Source organism: Miscanthus floridulus, chromosome 17 (genome assembly GCF_019320115.1).
Source record: "Miscanthus floridulus cultivar M001 chromosome 17, ASM1932011v1, whole genome shotgun sequence".
NCBI classification, from domain to species: Eukaryota; Viridiplantae; Streptophyta; class Magnoliopsida; order Poales; family Poaceae; genus Miscanthus; species Miscanthus floridulus.
Window position 1 is genome coordinate 21,660,012 of NC_089596.1, and position 18,945 is coordinate 21,678,956.

The window sequence follows — 18,945 nt, forward strand, 5'->3', positions numbered from 1 at the left end:
GTCCGGAGCACTGTTGCTCGGTCCGGTTGCCTCTACGAAAGGGTAATGGCTAGTGGAGGCTTGGGGCCTCCATAAATAGATGTTGGCCGGCTCTAGCTCTCTCTCTTGTACATTTTCATCAGTGATACATCCTTGTGAGCTAAGCCAAGCCTCTCCCACTAAATCTCTTGCTTGATTGTGCATCCAAGTGAGTGGGGAGTAATCCAAAGTGCATTTGCTTGAGAGATTGCATCTAGTGGCACTTGTGAAGCCTGACAGAAATTCCTTTAGTATGATTCCAAGTTATTCTAATAGAGGGAGAGAAGAAAACGGCGCAGCATGTGGTAATGACAGGGAGAGGTATGATTTGAAGTCCAGCCAAACTGCTTACACTAGTAAGGCACAGTTGGTTCAGAATTCAGCAAACACACAGGAGGAGGAGAAAGTCACCAAAGTCTCACCTCCTCGGAGAAAGGCTTATAGAGAAGACAAATCTGATAGGCAGAGCAATTACATGAAAAAGGATAATGGTCCTGAGACAGGTCGGGCTGGGTATAAGATGCAGCAGGCAAAGCAGCTGCAACAGCAGCAAAGGCCAGCATCAGCTTCAGCTTCATCAAGGCAATCTGAAAGTGAAAGTTCTTGTGATGATGTAGAAATTGATGCAATTCTTGAGGTAAAGACAATTCATGAAAATGCTGTGTGATTTTATCCTGCATCGAGATGTGTTGCTAAGCTTTCTTTTGTATGTTAGGAAGAGGAGGCCCTCATAGCAGCTCACAGGAAGGAAATTGAGAATACTATGGAGATCGTGCGGGAAGTAAGTTTTAATCTACTGAATAATGTCCATGATAATGTTCTTAGATTGACAGCTGTATACATACAATAAGTCATCTTACTGTATACTATCACCTCCATTTCAGAATGTATGGCGAATTAGAATTTGTAAAAGCCAGACTGTAAGCTTTGATCATCAATTAGTTAAAATCTATCTATGTTTACTTGTTTAGTGGACAAAAAGATATATCAATAGATTTGTACTCCATGCCAAAACCGATGCGAATAGTGCTTAGTCAAATGATTTGAAGTTTGACCAAATTTATATAAAAAGATGCTAATATTATCATACTAATTAAGTATCATTAGAAGCGTCATAAAAATAATATTTTTAATATTTTCTATGAACTCCGTCAAACTTAAGATAGTTTGACTTTGACCATACCTAGAATTGTATCCTTTTTGGGATAGAGGTAGTATTTCACATGCCTTTTAGTAACATAGTTTTGTAGTAATTGATATTATATTGTAAGAGAATCAATGGACAAATCGTACCTTGATAGATTCTTTTAATTATATAATACGCCTTATTATAATGATATTTGTGTGTTCATAGGAAGAAATGTGATTAGCTAGTACACATATATGCACATACATGTCCAGTTATCATAAAGAGGGGACCATATATTTTGTGAATTAACGTTAAGCTGTCTATTTGCTTTTGACTTCCTTGTTTGTTCTTTTGTTTTAAGGTCACTGGTTGATAATACCGCTATTTCACAGCGCTGTTCATTTTGCCACGCTGCTTAAACACATGCTTTATTTTTCTTAGGAGATGAACCTTTTGGCAGAAGTTGATCAACCAGGTAGCCTGATTGACGACTATGTGACCCAACTGAGCTTTTTGCTGTCACGCAAGGCTGCAGGTTTGGTCAGCCTCCAAGCACGCTTGGCATGGTTCCAGCACCGCCTCAAAAAGCAAGAGTTCCTTAGCGGCAAGAAACCTTCCAGATAGTATGATCAGCAATGGCTCTGGCCTTTTGCCTGGTAATCTGATTGCTTGGAGCTCAGTTGTGGTCTCAGTTGTTTTTTACCTGTGCGCTCCAGTAAATGCTAATCCCAAGCAAGGCAGTGATAGAAGACACATGGGAGTGGCTTAGGGCGGTATTGATGTTGAGGCCGTGGTCCTGGTTGATATCACCTGCACACTTTGGGTTTGTCTTGTCAGGGTTGATAACCAGTTTGGTAATAGTCCTTTTTGCAGTGGGGCTGCTTGGGTGTGCTTTTTTTGGCGGATGTATGGCTTGCCCACTTTGCCTTTCTTTCTTTTCCCCATTTTGTACGAGGAATTGGAACTGTTGTTTGCAGATACCAGTGGGTCTAATTTTCGCCGTGGGGTCTTTGTGGAAACTAATACATTGTTGTATATTCATTACTGATATTATTTGCATTGAGGAAGGAAAGGATGTGTGAATGGTGAAGCCCTTGAAATGGCCTTTTCCCCATTTCTTTTGAGCGAAAACAAGGAACACCAACTGTCGTATATAAGTAACTTCCCCATTTGTAACAGTGACGGTCAGCATTCTCTGAGACTGACCTTTTCTTATGATTTTTTTTTCTGGACAAACTCCAAATGTTTAGAAGGGCACTCATTTGTCTCCAACATGAGGTATAAATCAGGTCAAAACTCATGGGTTTTTTCGTGGTGCTAACCTTCAATAGGTTTAGGGTCTTTTGGTTAGCGGTGGTCATGGAGGTCCTAAGCATCAATAGGTTTAGGTTGAATCTAATGAATTTGATGTTAGCTTGAAGATATACCATCTAATTATTTAAAGATAAACAAGATCATCGTTACAAATTATGAAAATTGATAACTACTCAGGAATGATGATAGTGCGTTTAGAGGACTAAATAACAAAAAATATTTTGCCATTCTCATTTCCCTCTGTATTTTTTCTTTACCTGAATGCTTTTCTCATAATTATTTTAGTAAGTCACGATATGCAAACTAACTCACATATATATGTTCTATATACTATATTATCCAAGGACAATTTTCTCCACTTGAAACGAGTTTTTACAATGCATGTCGAAATCTCACATTATTCACCAAACGAGAGTATTGCAATTGCAATTCAACCTAAGCCAACTTGACTGGAGAATTGGGTAGGCTGATACTCAGCATTGTCCCTAAGGTCTTTGTATATAATACAATAAGATAAGAAAATACATTGCTCACTATCCAATTATGTTTTTTGAATAAAGAAGAGAGATGGAGAGGGAAATGTCTCACCCACTAGCAACGTGCATATTTATTACAAATAAGGAAGTCCTCAATGACTTGAAAACACTAGTCTTAGATATATAGATCTCAGGGAGATCTGACGATGGATGGTGTACACATAACTGGATGGGTGCATGAAAAATCAGTTCCATTTGACTGAATATGTGTCTAGAGGCCAAGCAAAATATTTAACTCAATCTATGATCGTAGGCCAAGCAAGCATTTCCATGTCAATTCATCGGCTGATCAGACACTCGATTGGCTGTCACCACCGCTGCTGTTGACATTACTAGGTGGACGTTGTTCTGAGGAGGTGTCGCTGCCCACTTGTCCGTCGTCTGTATCCAACGGCTCCAGCACATAAACTACACCATCGCTCATGCCCACTGCAATCTGGTTAGGCTTCCAAGGATGCGTTGCGATGACCGTGGGATAGACAGTTTCACCAACAATGGAAACCAGAGACGCAACGAAAACAAGACGTTTGTTACCAGAATTGAAAGTACCACTCAAACAAAAAAAACAGAAACTGCTTGAAACTCCACACACCTGGATATTGAAGATGGTACGTAGGCAGAGGGTGCTATCCAGCACTGTAGCATAAGAGATTCTGCCTCAAATATTCCAATTGCACCGTCACTAAATCCAGCATAGACCAACAAACAACCAAGTGAGTACACCGCACTTGAAATTGGAGCAGGGAGTGCATCTCTTGGGTACCACTGCATTATCAACTTATGGAAGGTCAAATATCAATGTGTAATGTGCTTATTACAATGCATCGATACGATTAGGAGCATTCGAGAAGCATGATGTAAATCATGTAATATGTTAGCACTCCAACTCAATAGACAAGACAGCATATGATTACTAAGAGATGCAAATATATTGTTATGAAAATGTTGTGAATGACTTACCGAGCACAAGCATTCCAATTGCCAATCATAGATCGCCAACTGACTCTCATGAACAACTAAAAGATGTGTTCCATCATAGTGAAACTGCACCATTGTATGACCAACTAAAGCACCAGAACCATTAGATGGATGTTTGATGTACCTTGATTTCTTGTTCTTCCAACCAAAAATGCTCCAAACACATAGCTGCAAATTTCATTTCATTGCAAAAAAAACAAGAAAAGAATGATTCAGAAAGAAACAATACTGTATTTTTAGATATTTATACCTTTTAGAAAGTGGAGTGTATTTATAGATCTTTATATGTTTTAGAAAATAGACTAACGGATGGTATGAAATGCGACTAACATAATGTCGGGGGAGCATACCCCGGTTACCCCACAACGCGGCTTACGCCAGAGGAAAGCGCACTTCGTGGCCTAGTAGGCCACAGCCCATCATCCACGTAGCGCCTAGACCACTCGCTCCACCCGACCACGCAGTCGGATCGGGATCCGAGGCATGACCTCGACCACCCCGGGCCTGGGCTGGCCGTCAACGGATAAGACCAGGGGAGGTTGGTGCATTCAATGCGCCTGCCACAACGAGACGTGCACGCACCGCACACGCACTCAGACCAAAAGGACGACGACCACCCAACGGACCGTGGGGCCTTAGGATGCATCGACCACCCTTCGGACCATAGGATCTTGGGGTGAGGCATCACCCCTCGGACTGCTCCCCCCACCAATTCAAAAGGCCACACCGTGGCCAGGCAATGTCAGGATATGGCACGGGACCGCTCAAACACTGTATGACTCGACGGGCAGGTGTACGGCCACGCTCGCCACAGAGCACGGGTCTCACGTCCAGGGACTTGACTCCTCGGAACCGGCCAAACAAGTTGACCCCCGACCACCCGTGTGTGGGATGAAGCCTCACCGCCCCCTTCATGATCAGGAGGGCGGCCGGTCAGCAGAGGACGATAACCATAGACTCAAACTAGCGCACGACGCCCCCCGGGGGCAGTAGGAGCAAGGACGAAGGCCACGACTCGCACTACGCGCCCACATCCCATAGGACTACAAGAGGACAGCCACGACCCACACTATGCCGCTATGGCGCACCATACCAGCCACGACCCGCACGGTGCCGCTATGGCGCACCATACCTCGATGTGGAGAACAGGAACCCATGACGACATCCGAGCATGCAACAGAAGCTGGGACAAGATGCAGAGGGCCCATGGACCGGGCTCGCCTACCGCCACCCTCCCCTCGAGCTCTCGACCGCTCGGGTCGTGGGAACCCTTTCCTTTCAATTGTCACTTGGCCCCCAGAAGCATAAGGGAACCGGGCCTTCATTCTAGCGGACGGAAAAAAGGAAACACTCTCTATGGCTTTGGAGGGATCGATCTATTCTCTCGAGACATCTCACTTCTGAACCCACGCTTACGAGCACCCCCATTGTAAGCCAACTGAGCACTTGAACCGAGAAACTCGAACTCGAACCCCTCTGAGACTGGACGTAGGGCTTCGGCCTGAAACACTATAATCTCCCCATGTCTTGAGTGCTTCCATCGATTCCTAGAGCTGCGCGGCACTAAATTTACTGGTCGGTTCACAAAACACCGACACATAACATTTGACTATATTTAATTCAGCATCCCTTAAATTTATAAGCAAAAACAAAATCGCTAGTCCTAATTTTGATATATATTAGAGTTCACACCTGAGCATCAGCACCTGAAGATACAAGCACCTCCATTGATTGCGAAAATGCTAGTCCAGTTATCTTTTTGTGATGACCCGTGAGCACAGTTGTAACCTGTGCAATTCGATTAAGATAAGTTGATATTTTGGCACGTTGATGTTAAATATAAACTAAACGGTGATTAGTACACTATACATAATATTTCACATAGGAAGAATCCATTATCATTAAAAATTCTCAAATTTTTAAATGTCGAGCTAACAACATATGTATGGTTTATGAAGGTCTTTTGGGTCATATACCACGAGGTACTTACTACTCTTCATATTGTTGACGGGAGCTACCACAAAGTTGCTATGTAATATGTGTACCTTGTGGTAGTATCTGCTCAAAGTGCGCAAAAGGTACATAATTTGTTATGTCAAAAAGAACATATATAAAACAACATCTACAATCTTATGATATCCTAATACATAAGTAAAATATGAGGGGATATATAGTCTGAAACGAGAGCATATTATTTTACAATGGGTACACTAATGCATTTCCAGTGAGAACTATATATAATAAGTTTTACCAATCCTATGAGATTCATGCAAACAGGGGATGACATATTCATGTTCAATACTCACTTCGTCTTTACGGACATTGTAGATTTGAACTGAAGAGTCCTCCCTTCCAATAGCTATGATGTTATTGTCTGGCGGGTAGAATGCAAGGAAAGTTGCAGCAGGTGGAGGTGCCATGAAAGTAGTCATGACCTATATATGAGAGATTGCACAAGATCAGTGAAGCCAAAGAAAGGCCATGGTGCAACTACGAAATAAAAATTATTTTACGGAAGTTGTCATGCATGATTTGTAAGAGATCAATCATCGAATTAACTACTTATTGTTATAGACAACTGAAGAAGACATACCTTGAATGTCATCATGTTGAACAATGAGACTTTGCCACCAGAAGCAGAAATTAGATAGCTGTCATTTTTTGATAGTGTAGTGCAGGCTGTTGCTTCTTTAGGGTCATTGCCATCAATGGTGTCGTTTGTCATTGGAATGCCATTTTCCGGTTGCCATAGTACTGGTGGAACAGATTTGGACGACTAACGAAAAGTAATGATGGATGGTTTTTAGAAAACAACCAAACAGAACTACAGTGTTGAAATCTTAAGCTAGTGGTCCTATCTAACCTTGCCACGTGGATTCTTGTCCCTGTGCTCCCATTTCCACAGCTTATGAACAGCATTGGAGCTGAGAGCCAAAAGTGCCACACCATTATCTGTGTACAACAAGCGCATAACCTATGAAGAAAACAAATAAAACACAATGCTTATCAGAATTATATACTGTTCTAAATATGAACATAACAGTCTTAAATTCTACCGAATTGTTCAGTGTGTGCTATGTCATGAAAATCATAAGCACACGAATAGATACTGATGTGTGATATTCCTTTCATTAATTTAAATGGAAGATGTACTTGCAAACGTTGTTGAACATACTTTGCTTGAAGATGCGGTCGGATCTAGCATACGCAGTATTTGAATATGTCCTGAGCCAACGATGTCATCCGCCAACTTCCAGGCCTTGGTTACTAACTCAGGGGCTTTGCTCATTTCCATACATGCCTACCATTTGTTTGATACGGTTAGCAAATAAATACAAATATATTGAACTGCGAGGAAAAAGAAAAAAACCACGTGCACACTCGACTGGCCACTCATGAATTCCCTGTCATCATCATAGAAACACAACATACACATTCCAACCAAAACAAAGATACAAGCTTTCTTTCAAAAAAAACAAAGACTGTATTCCCTTTTCGAGGATGGGTCGGCTCCCCTAGGGTTGGCGACCCCTGGCGGCCTCCACCCACCCCCCGCCGCCGCTGCCGCCGGCCGCTATCCTGGCGCCGGCGGCCCCCTCCCCCGCCTGTCCCCCCCCCTACTCCCTCCTCGAGCCCCACAAGTCCAGCCAGCGACGCAGGCCCGCGCCGCCCCCAACCCGCCGCCAGTGGTCCCCTCCTCCTCCCCTTTCAGCGAACCTGGCCCCATCAGCCGGATTTGCTGCTAGTCGCGGGCGTGGATGCCGAGGCTACGCTGCCGCTGCCTCTGCCAGCGGGGCCCGCGCCGCCGCCGCAGGGGACGGCTTCCCCCACCTTCCTGCATCCGCGCACCCCTCCTCTCCTCTCCTATGCGCGGGCCCGTGCACCCCTCCTCTCCTCTCCTGTGCGCGGGCACACGTGAGCACGCAGCACGACCACCGACGCCGCCCGCGTCGGGCCCCTCCGTCGGCGTCCCACTACACGGCCAACCCCAACCTCGCCACGCCTGCGCCCCGTCATCGCCACCTCGGGCTGCCTCCCCGGTGATGGCGGGCGCCTCCAATGGGAGCCTCCTTGGACCGGCGGACCCCACCAACGTGGGAGCCGGCGCTGGAGCGCCCTGTCCGCCCTAGCCGACGCCGACGCCGGGCCCCACCACCGTGGCCACCGCGGCCGGCGCTGGGATGCCACCTCCAACGCCAACAACACCGCGCCCTCCCACCGCAGCCACCTCCGGCACTGCAGCGCCTCTGTGGACTCCCTCCCCGTCCACGCCGCCGACGGCGTCGGGCCTCTGCGCCACGGCCACCACGTCCATCTGCAGCTCCATTGAGCCCGACCCACGAGATCCAGCTTTCGAGCACCTCCGTAGATTCCCTCTACGTCCCCGCCGCCGCCGACGCTAGGCTCCATTCTCTCATCGGCCACGGCTCTGTTCTACCCGTCTTCGGGAGGGCGCACGAAGCGCCGTCGATGGGCTGACGACGATGGCGACGAGTCCGACGACGACCGCCCGCTGATCGCCCTACGAAGCCGGCCATAGCGTCCCCCGCTCGTGTCCAGACTCTTTCAGTCGTGGTTCTGGGGCACGACAGAGCAGACGCTAGACAGGGACCTGTGCGATGGTGGAGGAAGCGCAGCCAGCCGCATTCCTAGCTAGTGCACAGCTTGCCTGCTCAGCCAGTGGATGGTCGGGTCCCTGCTCGCCAATGCCTCGGCGCCCGTAGACGGGTCTCTGCCCCCAACGCCGACGGGTGGCGGGAGATCCTACCCTGACAGAAAGCGGGACCTGCAGCTGCCTCAGCTGAGCCTCGGATTGGCTGCGCGGATTAGCTCAAAAGATCCCAGCATAGCTCCATGACAGATGTTTCAACTACCTCTCCTACTCGCACCGAGTAGCGACCTGCCGATTGCCACGCCGTTGCCTACGCCGCCCCCGGATTCCACCACCTCGCGAGGGACTACAAGCGATCCAAGTCGGCGCCGAGGGGTGGTGGCCTGCCTCGCCGCTCAGCTCGTGTCGACAACACACCGGCCTCCCAGCATGCACCCCTCGGTAGTCCACCGACCTCGGATGGGACCGCCCAGGGAGTCGTGGGGTGTGCCGATGGCAACCGTCGATGCCGGAAACGACGCCGGCGGCGTAGGGGTGTCTCGGCGACGGACATCAGCATGGGCATGCCTGCCGACTATGCCACTGCTTCGACTGCCGCACGCGGCTTCCTCGAGCCAGATTCTTTAGCGGAGGCACTGTGCGAGGGCGCAGGGCCTCCCGTTTGGCTCGTCTCAGTCGACCCGATGCTGGATGAGCTTGCCGCCTCGCTCGTCGTGAGCCGACCAGCGGTCACACCAGCGCCTGGGTGCCTGCATGCTGTGGCAACCGTCTCTCAGGAGGTTCAAGCTTCGGTGGTGGACACCAGTTCTCCGGCGCCGGGTCCCCAGTGCACGACGGACCTGCCTCCGTCGTTGTCTGTGCAGGGCATGCCTCCACAGTTGGAGCAGCCCGTTGTCGTGGGTGCTGTGGCGCCAGGGGACGACAGTGAGGTCTGCACACCTAGGTTAGAGCCGGCCAAGCACATGGCGGCTACTTCTACGTCGACGCTGGACGGCCATTCGTATGGCCAAGCCACACCCGACCCTTCTACGCCGACGAAGGACGGCCAGCTGGATAGCCAAGCCATGCCCGACCCCAGCGATGCGACGCCCACGCCGTGCGAGGCCGCTCGGCATCTCGCATGGTTTTATCGAGGAGGTGCAGCGCAAGCGAAGGTCGCCCTTAATCTCCACTCCACCAAGGCAGAAGGCGGCAACCAAAAGGCCCCTGCCAATCAGGAGCAGACGGATTGCCGCTCAGTCACTGGCGCACATACCGACCTCCAAGCGGGGCGAAGTACGCCTCATGCAGATGATGGGCATCATGCCGTCGGTAGCTACAGTTTCATCGTGTCCAAGGGAACATACGACGACATATTCGCACGTAACTTGACGCCGAGCCAAGTGGAGGCTCTGGACGAGCTGTTCCCAGCGACCAACAACAGGACTGGTAGAAGAACGTTCTTCTCAGATGGTGGAGTTGGGTCACACAACCAGCAGCGGAGACGTCCAGCTCCGTAGGTCGCTGTGGTGCTCTTAGTTCGGTTGTTTACCATTTATGTAATATCGAGGTTTGTAACAGTCGGCTAGGATGGTCCAGTCATAGCTGTAAGACCACCTAGCACGCTCATCAGAAGTGTGTCATTTGTACGGTTAAACTCTTCTTATTAATTACAATGATACGCAAATCTTTTGCGTATTCAGAAAAAAAAACTGAGTGCTTTTCCTTGCATTTCTAATTACATTCCTTCAGTAGTTAGACACCACAATTCATAATGTTATGAATGAATCTGCCTTGAGCCACGCAAACATGGCCAACCGGTTGGCAGACTATGGCATTTGTAAGACAACACGGCTAATCCTACGTGTTTGGATCGGAATCTGAGCTAGGCAGCAGATCCAGCCGCTGGTGTTTAGAATCTGAGCCAAAAGCAAACAGGCCCTACATGCATGCAAGGGAGAAAAAGGCAATCGAGATATTTTTACGTTAACTATCACGGCCCACCCACCCTTACTTAATACGGAGTAACTATTTATTTAGATAATCTATGTTGCCCGGAATACTGTGTCGGAGAACCCGATTGAGCTAGGACTAATAATAATTCAAAGGAGAGGAGCTAGCTAGATTTAGTCCTGTACCACTTGAACCCCGTAGGTACTGTATGTATGAGATAAACATTTTACTGTGACCATTATAAAGATAGAAAGACAGGATAGATAGGAAGTAATAGTTAATCAGAGCCAGTAGCATTTGAAAGCAAGTTCAAATGTGCATGCATGATCAGTTCATCATACCTCTTGGTAGCGTGAGATCATATATTGTGATTCTACCCTGTTGGTTAGAAGGGTGGGATGTTTTGGATGGACTGCGGCCGCGTGCTCCAACGCAGCCTCCGCTTCCTCCACATCCCAAATACTGGCACCTCCACAGTTCACTTCGGCTTTGACTATCCGGAGCGAACTTCTTCCGAGGTTCTGGAAGCCAAGCAGCTTGTCAAAACCAAGATGCGGGTTCTCGTCTTTTAGGGACCGCACATGGACATGAAACTCTAGCGATTCAAGACTTGGCATGATTCTATTATTAGATGGTACCCTGCTGCTGTTGCACTCGCTGCCGCGCAGATCAAACCAGATAGATGGACCGAGTATCTTTAAGAATCTCAACTTGCGAAAGTAGACAACACCTTTATCTGTACGAATCTTTATGCTAACTACTGATTCGGTGTCATCGGAATCCAGTCTGAGGCAACTGAGCTCTGGCAGCTTGGCAAGGGTCTCCATGTCCTGGTCTTTCACAACTACCACTTGCACATCCAGATAGGAGATGTTTGGAGCAAGTGACGAGTTAATCCACGCCGGCAGTGTAGAGAACTCGAAGCAGTCCAAACGCAGCAAACGGAGATGCCGACAGGACAACCATACTGCATCGCTGCTCACCCAGTCCTTACTTGAAGGATAATCCGAAATATGAAGTTCCTGGATATTGTGCAGATGGCCCAGGGACTCCAGCAAAGCACTCTCGATGCTCTCACTCCAAACAGTAATCCTAGTCTCGAGCACCCGCAGTTCCTTCAGCAGGCCCAGCTCCTCCACAAACTGCATTATTATAGCATCTTCACCAGAACACGATATACGTAGGTCTTGCAGTGACGTGAGCTTACCGATTAAACCTGCTGGCACTATTATTGCCCAAGCACCAGCTCGTAGGCAAACAAGTTGCGTCAGAAGTCCCACCTCCTCCGGCAGCTCCTCTATACAGGAGCCCCATAAATCCAGTGTTTGCAGAAACCTCAGATATCTTACCTCCCTAGGCAGCTCATAGATATTGGTACTCTCTAGTCTGAGGTACCTCAAGTGAAGTACACTCCCAAGATGATTCCACGACACATCTTTGATGCAGTCTTTGTTGAAAACAGAACATCCTACCATTTGTACTACACGTAAAGATGGGAGGCGTGGGCATAATGCACAAAAATCACACTCACCGGCAAAAATGGATCTCACTTTCTCCACAGCGATGTTAGCCAGCTGGCCAACGTTGTGCTCTTCAACACACTGTAGGGCTAACCTGCGAGAAATGCTCCCCTGAAGTTTCTGTCGCTCATCACCATTCAATACAGTGACAACATTTTCTTCACTCGATAATTGATGTATCAAATCAAGAACCATATCATGAACTGAGCATGCATCAACGTACCCTTCATATAGTGTCTCCTGTGCCTGGATCATGTTTCTATTTATCAATTCATTAAAGTACCTCTCCCCAAGCTCAAATAATCCTACCCCTGCTGCTGCTTGTTCCTCAGAGATGAAACCTTCAGCGATCCACATCCATATCAATCTATTTTTCTCTATGATACGATCTTCCGGAAATACGCTTAGATACAACAAGCAAGCCTTTAGATGTGAAGGCAGATCATAGTAGCTAAAAGACAATATCCTTCTGGTATTATCTACATCATCATTGCCTTTATGCCCAAAACCAATTGAGTTGTAGACCTCAGACCAGTCCTCTCCTGGTTTACTGGCCAACAAACTGGCTATTGTAATGATAGCAAGTGGCACGCCGCCACATTTCTTCAAAATTCTTTCACATGTCTCAGCCGGAAGACTATCGAAATGCTTCCCTTCACCGTCATCTATTCTTGCGTACAATAATTTTTCAGAGTTATCATGAGAAAGCGGCTTTATTTTGTAAGCTTCATCAGCATATGCAGCAACTTCCGAAATGCGTGTAGTGATCACAAGTCTACTTCAACAATTACTTTCTTGCAGAGCACATCTGACTAATTTCCAGGTCTTCTTGTCCCATATATCATCAATAACAATGAAACACCTACACATTTACATGACAGCGTAATTGCCTTCATGAGTTGGTAATTAAAATGAGAAAGCATATAAAGAACAGAGCAATGGCATTATCGACCATAAAAAAGAACAGGTGGTTGTAGATTTGTATTTCATACAACTAGTTATGCTTACTGCTGAAAATACAAATTTACTTCTTTATGACTCTTTTAAATCAATTGTGTATGGATCCAAGATTACTGTAGTAATTTATAGACTTGAAGTGGAACATGCTAGCTCCTTCCAGCCTTAATGTAATATATAAAATAAATAAGAAATAAGGAAAGAATTGTACGGCTACGTACTTATTGAAATATAATTAAGTCTCTATATATGCATGTATGCAGTGACCAGCCTTGTGTCGAGTGATTAAACTCGTACCTGTTTTCCTGGACGAATTCCTTGAGTTCGTCCATGAGTTGCTTTTCATCCAACATGGTCATATTCAAATTCATGAACTTCTTCTTATCAAGGCCAACAAGAATGTCTCTCAGGACTTTCTTGAAGTCAGGGTTTCGACCCACTGGAATAAAAGCCACCCACTTGAACCGCGGTTTAAGCTGGTCATAGACAGCTTTTGCAAGAGTAGTCTTGCCCAGTCCTCCAAATCCAACAACAGAGACTATCTTCATCTTCTTAGGACCAGACGCATCACCGCCGTCATCCCCTAGGGACAGCATATCTATGAGCTCATCCTTTGGTCCCTCAATGCCAACAAGCTCTGTTGGACTCTTGTACAGATTCAAGATGCGAGGGTCGATGGTCGTTGCTGGCTTGGTGACAACGCTGTCGGGTGTTTTGTACCGGTCACGCCTTGCTGCCAACTCCGCAAGCTTTTTGTAGATTTCTTGGATCTGGCTAGAGATGTTGCGGCGAGCCTTGATCTTCTTGAACAGGCTGCTCACCTTTTTCCTGAGGCGGCGGAGCTTGTGTGTCTCAGTAGCAGGCTTAGGGGCATCGACGTGCACCAGAAATGCGTCGATGATGTCCTCCATGTCGTAGGACGCCTCCCTGACATCACGCGCCCAGAGCCTGACCGGCGCGTTGAGCTGGTGCTGGTCCGGTGGCATGTCGCTGATCTCGCGGAGGACGGCGTGCGCAGCCTCGAGCTCCCGTGAGAGAATCTGGACCTTCTTCTTCACGCCCTTCTGCAGGCCGTACTCCTCCTTGAGCAGCTCGCACAGCTTGGGGAGCAGGCTCCCCATCGCCCTCACCGCCAGCTCCATGCTTGCAATATCGATTGGTGGCTCCTGCACGCAGCAGCTTGCATTAAAAAGACTAGTAGTAAGCGGGGCTGATTTTTGTGTTGAAATTGAAAGCAAGGTAAAGGTGGGCTCACCTAGATTCACCGCCTGTTCTTGGTCTGAGCCCTGTAGCTGTAGCAGGAGAAAGCCAGACTGGTCGAGGAAGCCGCGCAGCAGCTGGATCTTCAGTTCACGCCCCTCGCAATGGTGGCTCCAAATGAAAAGAGAAATGTATAGAACTACTGTTCCATGTTCTTGAGATTGGAGCAAGCTGAAAAGCCCGCGGGCCAAGACAATTTAAAATAGTAACCAGAGACAGAGAGAGAGAGCAGACAGACAGCTTTTCCAGTTGACGACAAGAGAAAAGGTGAGCTTTTCATTTTTCAATTGTTTGATTAACGTGTGCGTGTGTGTCACGCAGAGCTAGGAAGTTGCACAGAAAAACAGCTCTGCTGCTTCGTGTTTGATGTGTCGGTAGTAAACTACTCTGGCCCGGCTCGCGATAGATGTCGTATTTTTTCTCGGGCTGCAGGTGACCACATTTTTTTTTCCGCCGGTTTAATTTAGATATACAAACCAGCTCATCAGCTCATCAGTACCGCCGTCCAAACCAGATGCAGTTGTGAGGCGGCAACAACGCAAGCGGCATCGTTTGTATAATTAGGACAAAAAGGTTCATTCCCCCTAAAGGCTCCTTTGGATACCACGCCCTCATCCACGGGTGGGGAGAGCCCCATGTATCTGCTCCCCCTCCGAGCACAGGTGCCCGTTTGGAAGCAATCATGGCCCCGTTTGGCTTGCAGAATTGTGGTTCAAACTCGCTGAAAACACTGTTCTGGCTGAATTATTATGAGAGAAAAATATTGTTCTGGCTGAAAAAACAAGCTGAATAGTACCGTTTTCTGAGTAAGCCGAACGGGGCCCATGTGGCGGAATAACCCTGGTCGATTCCTCCCCATCCCTGTCCATCTACGGGGAAATAAAACAAACGACTCCTGTCCCGTGACAATTTCTCCACGTAGCTCGCTTCTGTTTCTTTGTCGTTGCGGCTTCGTCCCCATCTGCTCGGCGGCCGCCCGCCGCCTGATCTACTCCCGCCTGCACCTCCCCATCTACTTGATAGCCAAATGACGAGAGAATACAGCACCGAAGTGCCAGGGATGTCATTTGCACAGAAAATTCCCCCCACATGATTGTGTTCCAAGCAAGTTTCGATCACCACCTGTCATCCAAAGGAGCCCTACTGTAGTCAAATTCTTAATGTACTCCCTCCATTCCAAATTGTTAAGCATTTTGGCTTTTATAGGTACATTGTCTTTACAATTTATGTAAACATAGTGTATAACTAAATGCACGGTAAAAGCTATCTATCTAAAAAAGTTGTAGCGTCTTATAATTCAGAATAATCTCATGAGTATCCATGTGATGTTCTATTTTTATTTCCTCTATTACATGGCCTTACTTTTTTTCCTTGTTTCCTACCTCTTCCCTTTATATTTGTTTTGTCTTCTATTAATTTTTTCTATTTATTTTTTGGTTATTCATTTGTTTTCAATTTTTGCTATATATGTCATATCATTTATTTTTCTGTTCTCATGGATATAATATGCCCAACATTGTCCCCCAACGTCTTTGTAATAATAGGAGAGGATACATTGTCCACCATCCAATTATGTTTTTTGAGTAAAGAAGAGGAGAGATGCTGGAGAGCGAGGGAAATGTCTGACCCACTAGCAACGTGCAGATTACAAATAAGTAAGCCCTCACTGATTTGAAAACACTAGTTTCAAATATACAGATCTCGAGGAGATCGCTGGTATATAGGCAACTGGATGGGTGCATAAAAAAACAATCCCATTTGGCTGAATATATAAATAGAAGCCAAGCCTAATAGTTAACTGATGTTAGGCAACTGTAGGTTGTGCCTTGATGAAGGCTACAATTGTGTTCTCTGCCATGATGACACTGAGGAAAAAGGAAATGCACTTGTTCTTTGAATGTACATCTAGTACGTGTTACACGGTGGTTCATGCTTGGCATACAATGGAATGTCCAAGGTAGCATTTATCAGATGCTTTGTCCACGAGATAGAACAGCTTCGACTGCCCTTATTCATGGACCTTATTGCTGCTTGGTGTATTTGGAAGGAGAGGAACTACTACATCTTCAACAATCATGTGCCATCCACAGCTGCTTGGAAAGCTTGTTTTATAAGTGAAGTTAGGCTCCACTTATGTCGCTACCCCTAAACTTTAACATGTAATAGAACTTTGGCTCAACTCTTTGTAGTAGGTAGTTTTCCCTTTGTAAGGTAAGGTCCTGCTCTTGTTAGCTCCTAGCTAACACGTTTGTAACTCGCCCCTGTGTTTTTTGAATTTATTCCTGGGGAGCTTTGGTCCACAGTTTCGATCAAAAAACGGTAGGTTGTGCCTCGTCGGTTGATCAGACACTCTGTTGGCTATCACTTCTGCTCCCGCTGATATCACCGGGTGAACGTTGCTCTAGGGAGGAGGCGCCAGTCTTACATGTCTGTGTCCAAACAGTGGCTCCACCACAAGAACTGCGCCATCGCTCATGCCCACTGCAATCTGATTTGGCTTCCAGGGATTCGCAGCGGCGACAAACATGGGATAGACAATTCCACCACTGCCACACCTCAAAATTCCTATTTTGGGTTGTGAATAGTTTTCACAAAATAAGATAAATGATTTAATAGTTTTTTATAAAAATTTCCATGATTTAGTAACCAGAGAGAGAGAGAGAGAGAGAGAGAGCAGGCAGACAACTTTTCCAGTTGACGACAAGAGAAAAGGTGAGCTTTTCATTTTTCAATTGCTTGATTAACGTGTGTGTGTGTCACGCAGAGCTAGGAAGTTACACACAAGAGAGAAAAAGAAAAACAACTCTGCTTCCTCTGTGATGTGTCGGTAATTTAGATGCAAACCAGCTCGCATGCTTGATGAATGATGGCCGAAAACGCTGTGGTGGCCAAATGCTTTGGGGCAAACACTATCTCCCGGAATTGGAACAATGTTGGCGATGGTGTGATAACTAGTTGTCTTTTGGCAAGAAGTACCATGCTTGGGGAGTGGCTGCAGTTTGCTGGGCCATATGAAAATCTGGTAACAAAGCTTGCTTTGAAAAAAAGAGAAATTTTACAATGGTTGAAAAAAAAACATGAGTCGTTCATTGGATGAGATCGAACGGTGCAAAAGTAGGAGGTACCAATGTGAAAGTATGTAGATGTACTAAATAAGTGAGGATAGTTACAAAATTAGGTGGGGCAAGTACCAAAATATGCGTAGCTAGATTTATTTTTTATTTTATTATTTTTTCAGGTTATAGGTAAGTTGGTAATTTTAGCATCTTAGGAGAATCACGGACTGCTCCATCTCCATTGCTGCAGCAGCTCGTCCTTGCGCTCACACGGCTGTCTCCTTTGCCTTTACCGCCACGGCATCCTCATGGCGCGCAGTCCACGGTAGTCACCTTGGTGGGAACAGCACATGCTCCGCCGGTGGCGCTGCAACATCTGGTTGCGTTGCCTTTCACCGTCGCCCGAGGATGCTCAGTGTCAGCGGACGGTGCCGGTATGTTGATCACCACTGCTGCGCGCTCCTGCTCAGACGGCTCGCTTGGCTTCTAACAGTAATGGCACTATGGCAGCCTACTTTAGTCCCACCGCCTGGTCCCTGCAGAGGCCGTGGCGCCGTCCGATGCTCCGGCGAGCTGGGACCTCATCGCCAGGGACCTCGCCGTCGCGCGGCATGCCTCGGGCGCCCCACCCCTCCGCCTGCCCGTGTCCGGCTCCCGCAGCAGCAGCATGCTGTGCAGCACGGCGAGGAGGCATGTGCCGACGTCGGCCAGCACGGCCGCCCATAGCACGGGCCGCCACGCAATGGCCAGCGCGAGGACGGCGGCCTTGGCGCCCACGGAGACGAGCACGTTGGCGGCTTTCCTGGTTACAGCAGCCGTTTCAAGGGATCAAATCAAAGATGATGAAGACTGGTCTTTCACAACCATTGGGCGAGCTTCGGGGCTTAACGATGTCGCAGAGGGGCCAGGGGAGAGGGTTACGTGAAGGGCACAACCTCTATTACGTAAATACCCTCAATAAGATAAATTATTATTTAATAAATAATGTTTCTCAATTAGTTATTATTTAGCTAAAAAAATAAAATAAAATATACTTTCCCAACCATTGTAAAAGATCTTTTTATATAGACCATTGGCTCCCTCGCTTGCATATGTCTAAGCGAGGTGGGACTAATAAAATTTAGAAGGACGCTGGCTTGCAGCGTGGGAGTTGGCTTGCAGCTTGTAGAGTGGGACGTGGCTGGGCCTCTACGCCTATCAGTTCACCCAGACAAGATGTAAGAGTGATACAGTTAACTGTGAGATATAGTGCTTATAAAAGAGTCCATATTATAGTTAAATGTGAGATGTAGTGCTTATAAAAAATCAGCCAGACGAGACGTGAGAGTGATCCAGTTAACTGTGAGATACAGTGCTTATAAAAGAGTCCATATTATAGTTAAATGCGAGATGTAGTGCTTATAAAAAATCACCCAGACAAGACGTGAGAGTGATCTAGTTAACTGTGAGATATAGTGCTTATAAAAGAGTCCATATTATAGTTAAATGCGAGATGTAGTGCTTATAAAAAGGTCTATAAAAACAGATGTTATATAACCTACATACGCTTGCCCATCCACCTGCATAGGGATGAAAACAGATCGGATACGAACGGATATCACTAATATCATATTTGTTTTCATATTTCATATTT

The 18,945-nt window shown here is 46.9% G+C and overlaps 1 pseudogene; it reads right to left on the bottom strand.

The window, feature by feature from the left end:
* Positions 1 to 2,997: 2,997 nt before the first annotated feature.
* LOC136515023 (disease resistance protein Pik-2-like) lies at positions 2,998 to 14,443 on the bottom strand (annotated as a pseudogene).
* Positions 14,444 to 18,945: the final 4,502 nt, after the last annotated feature.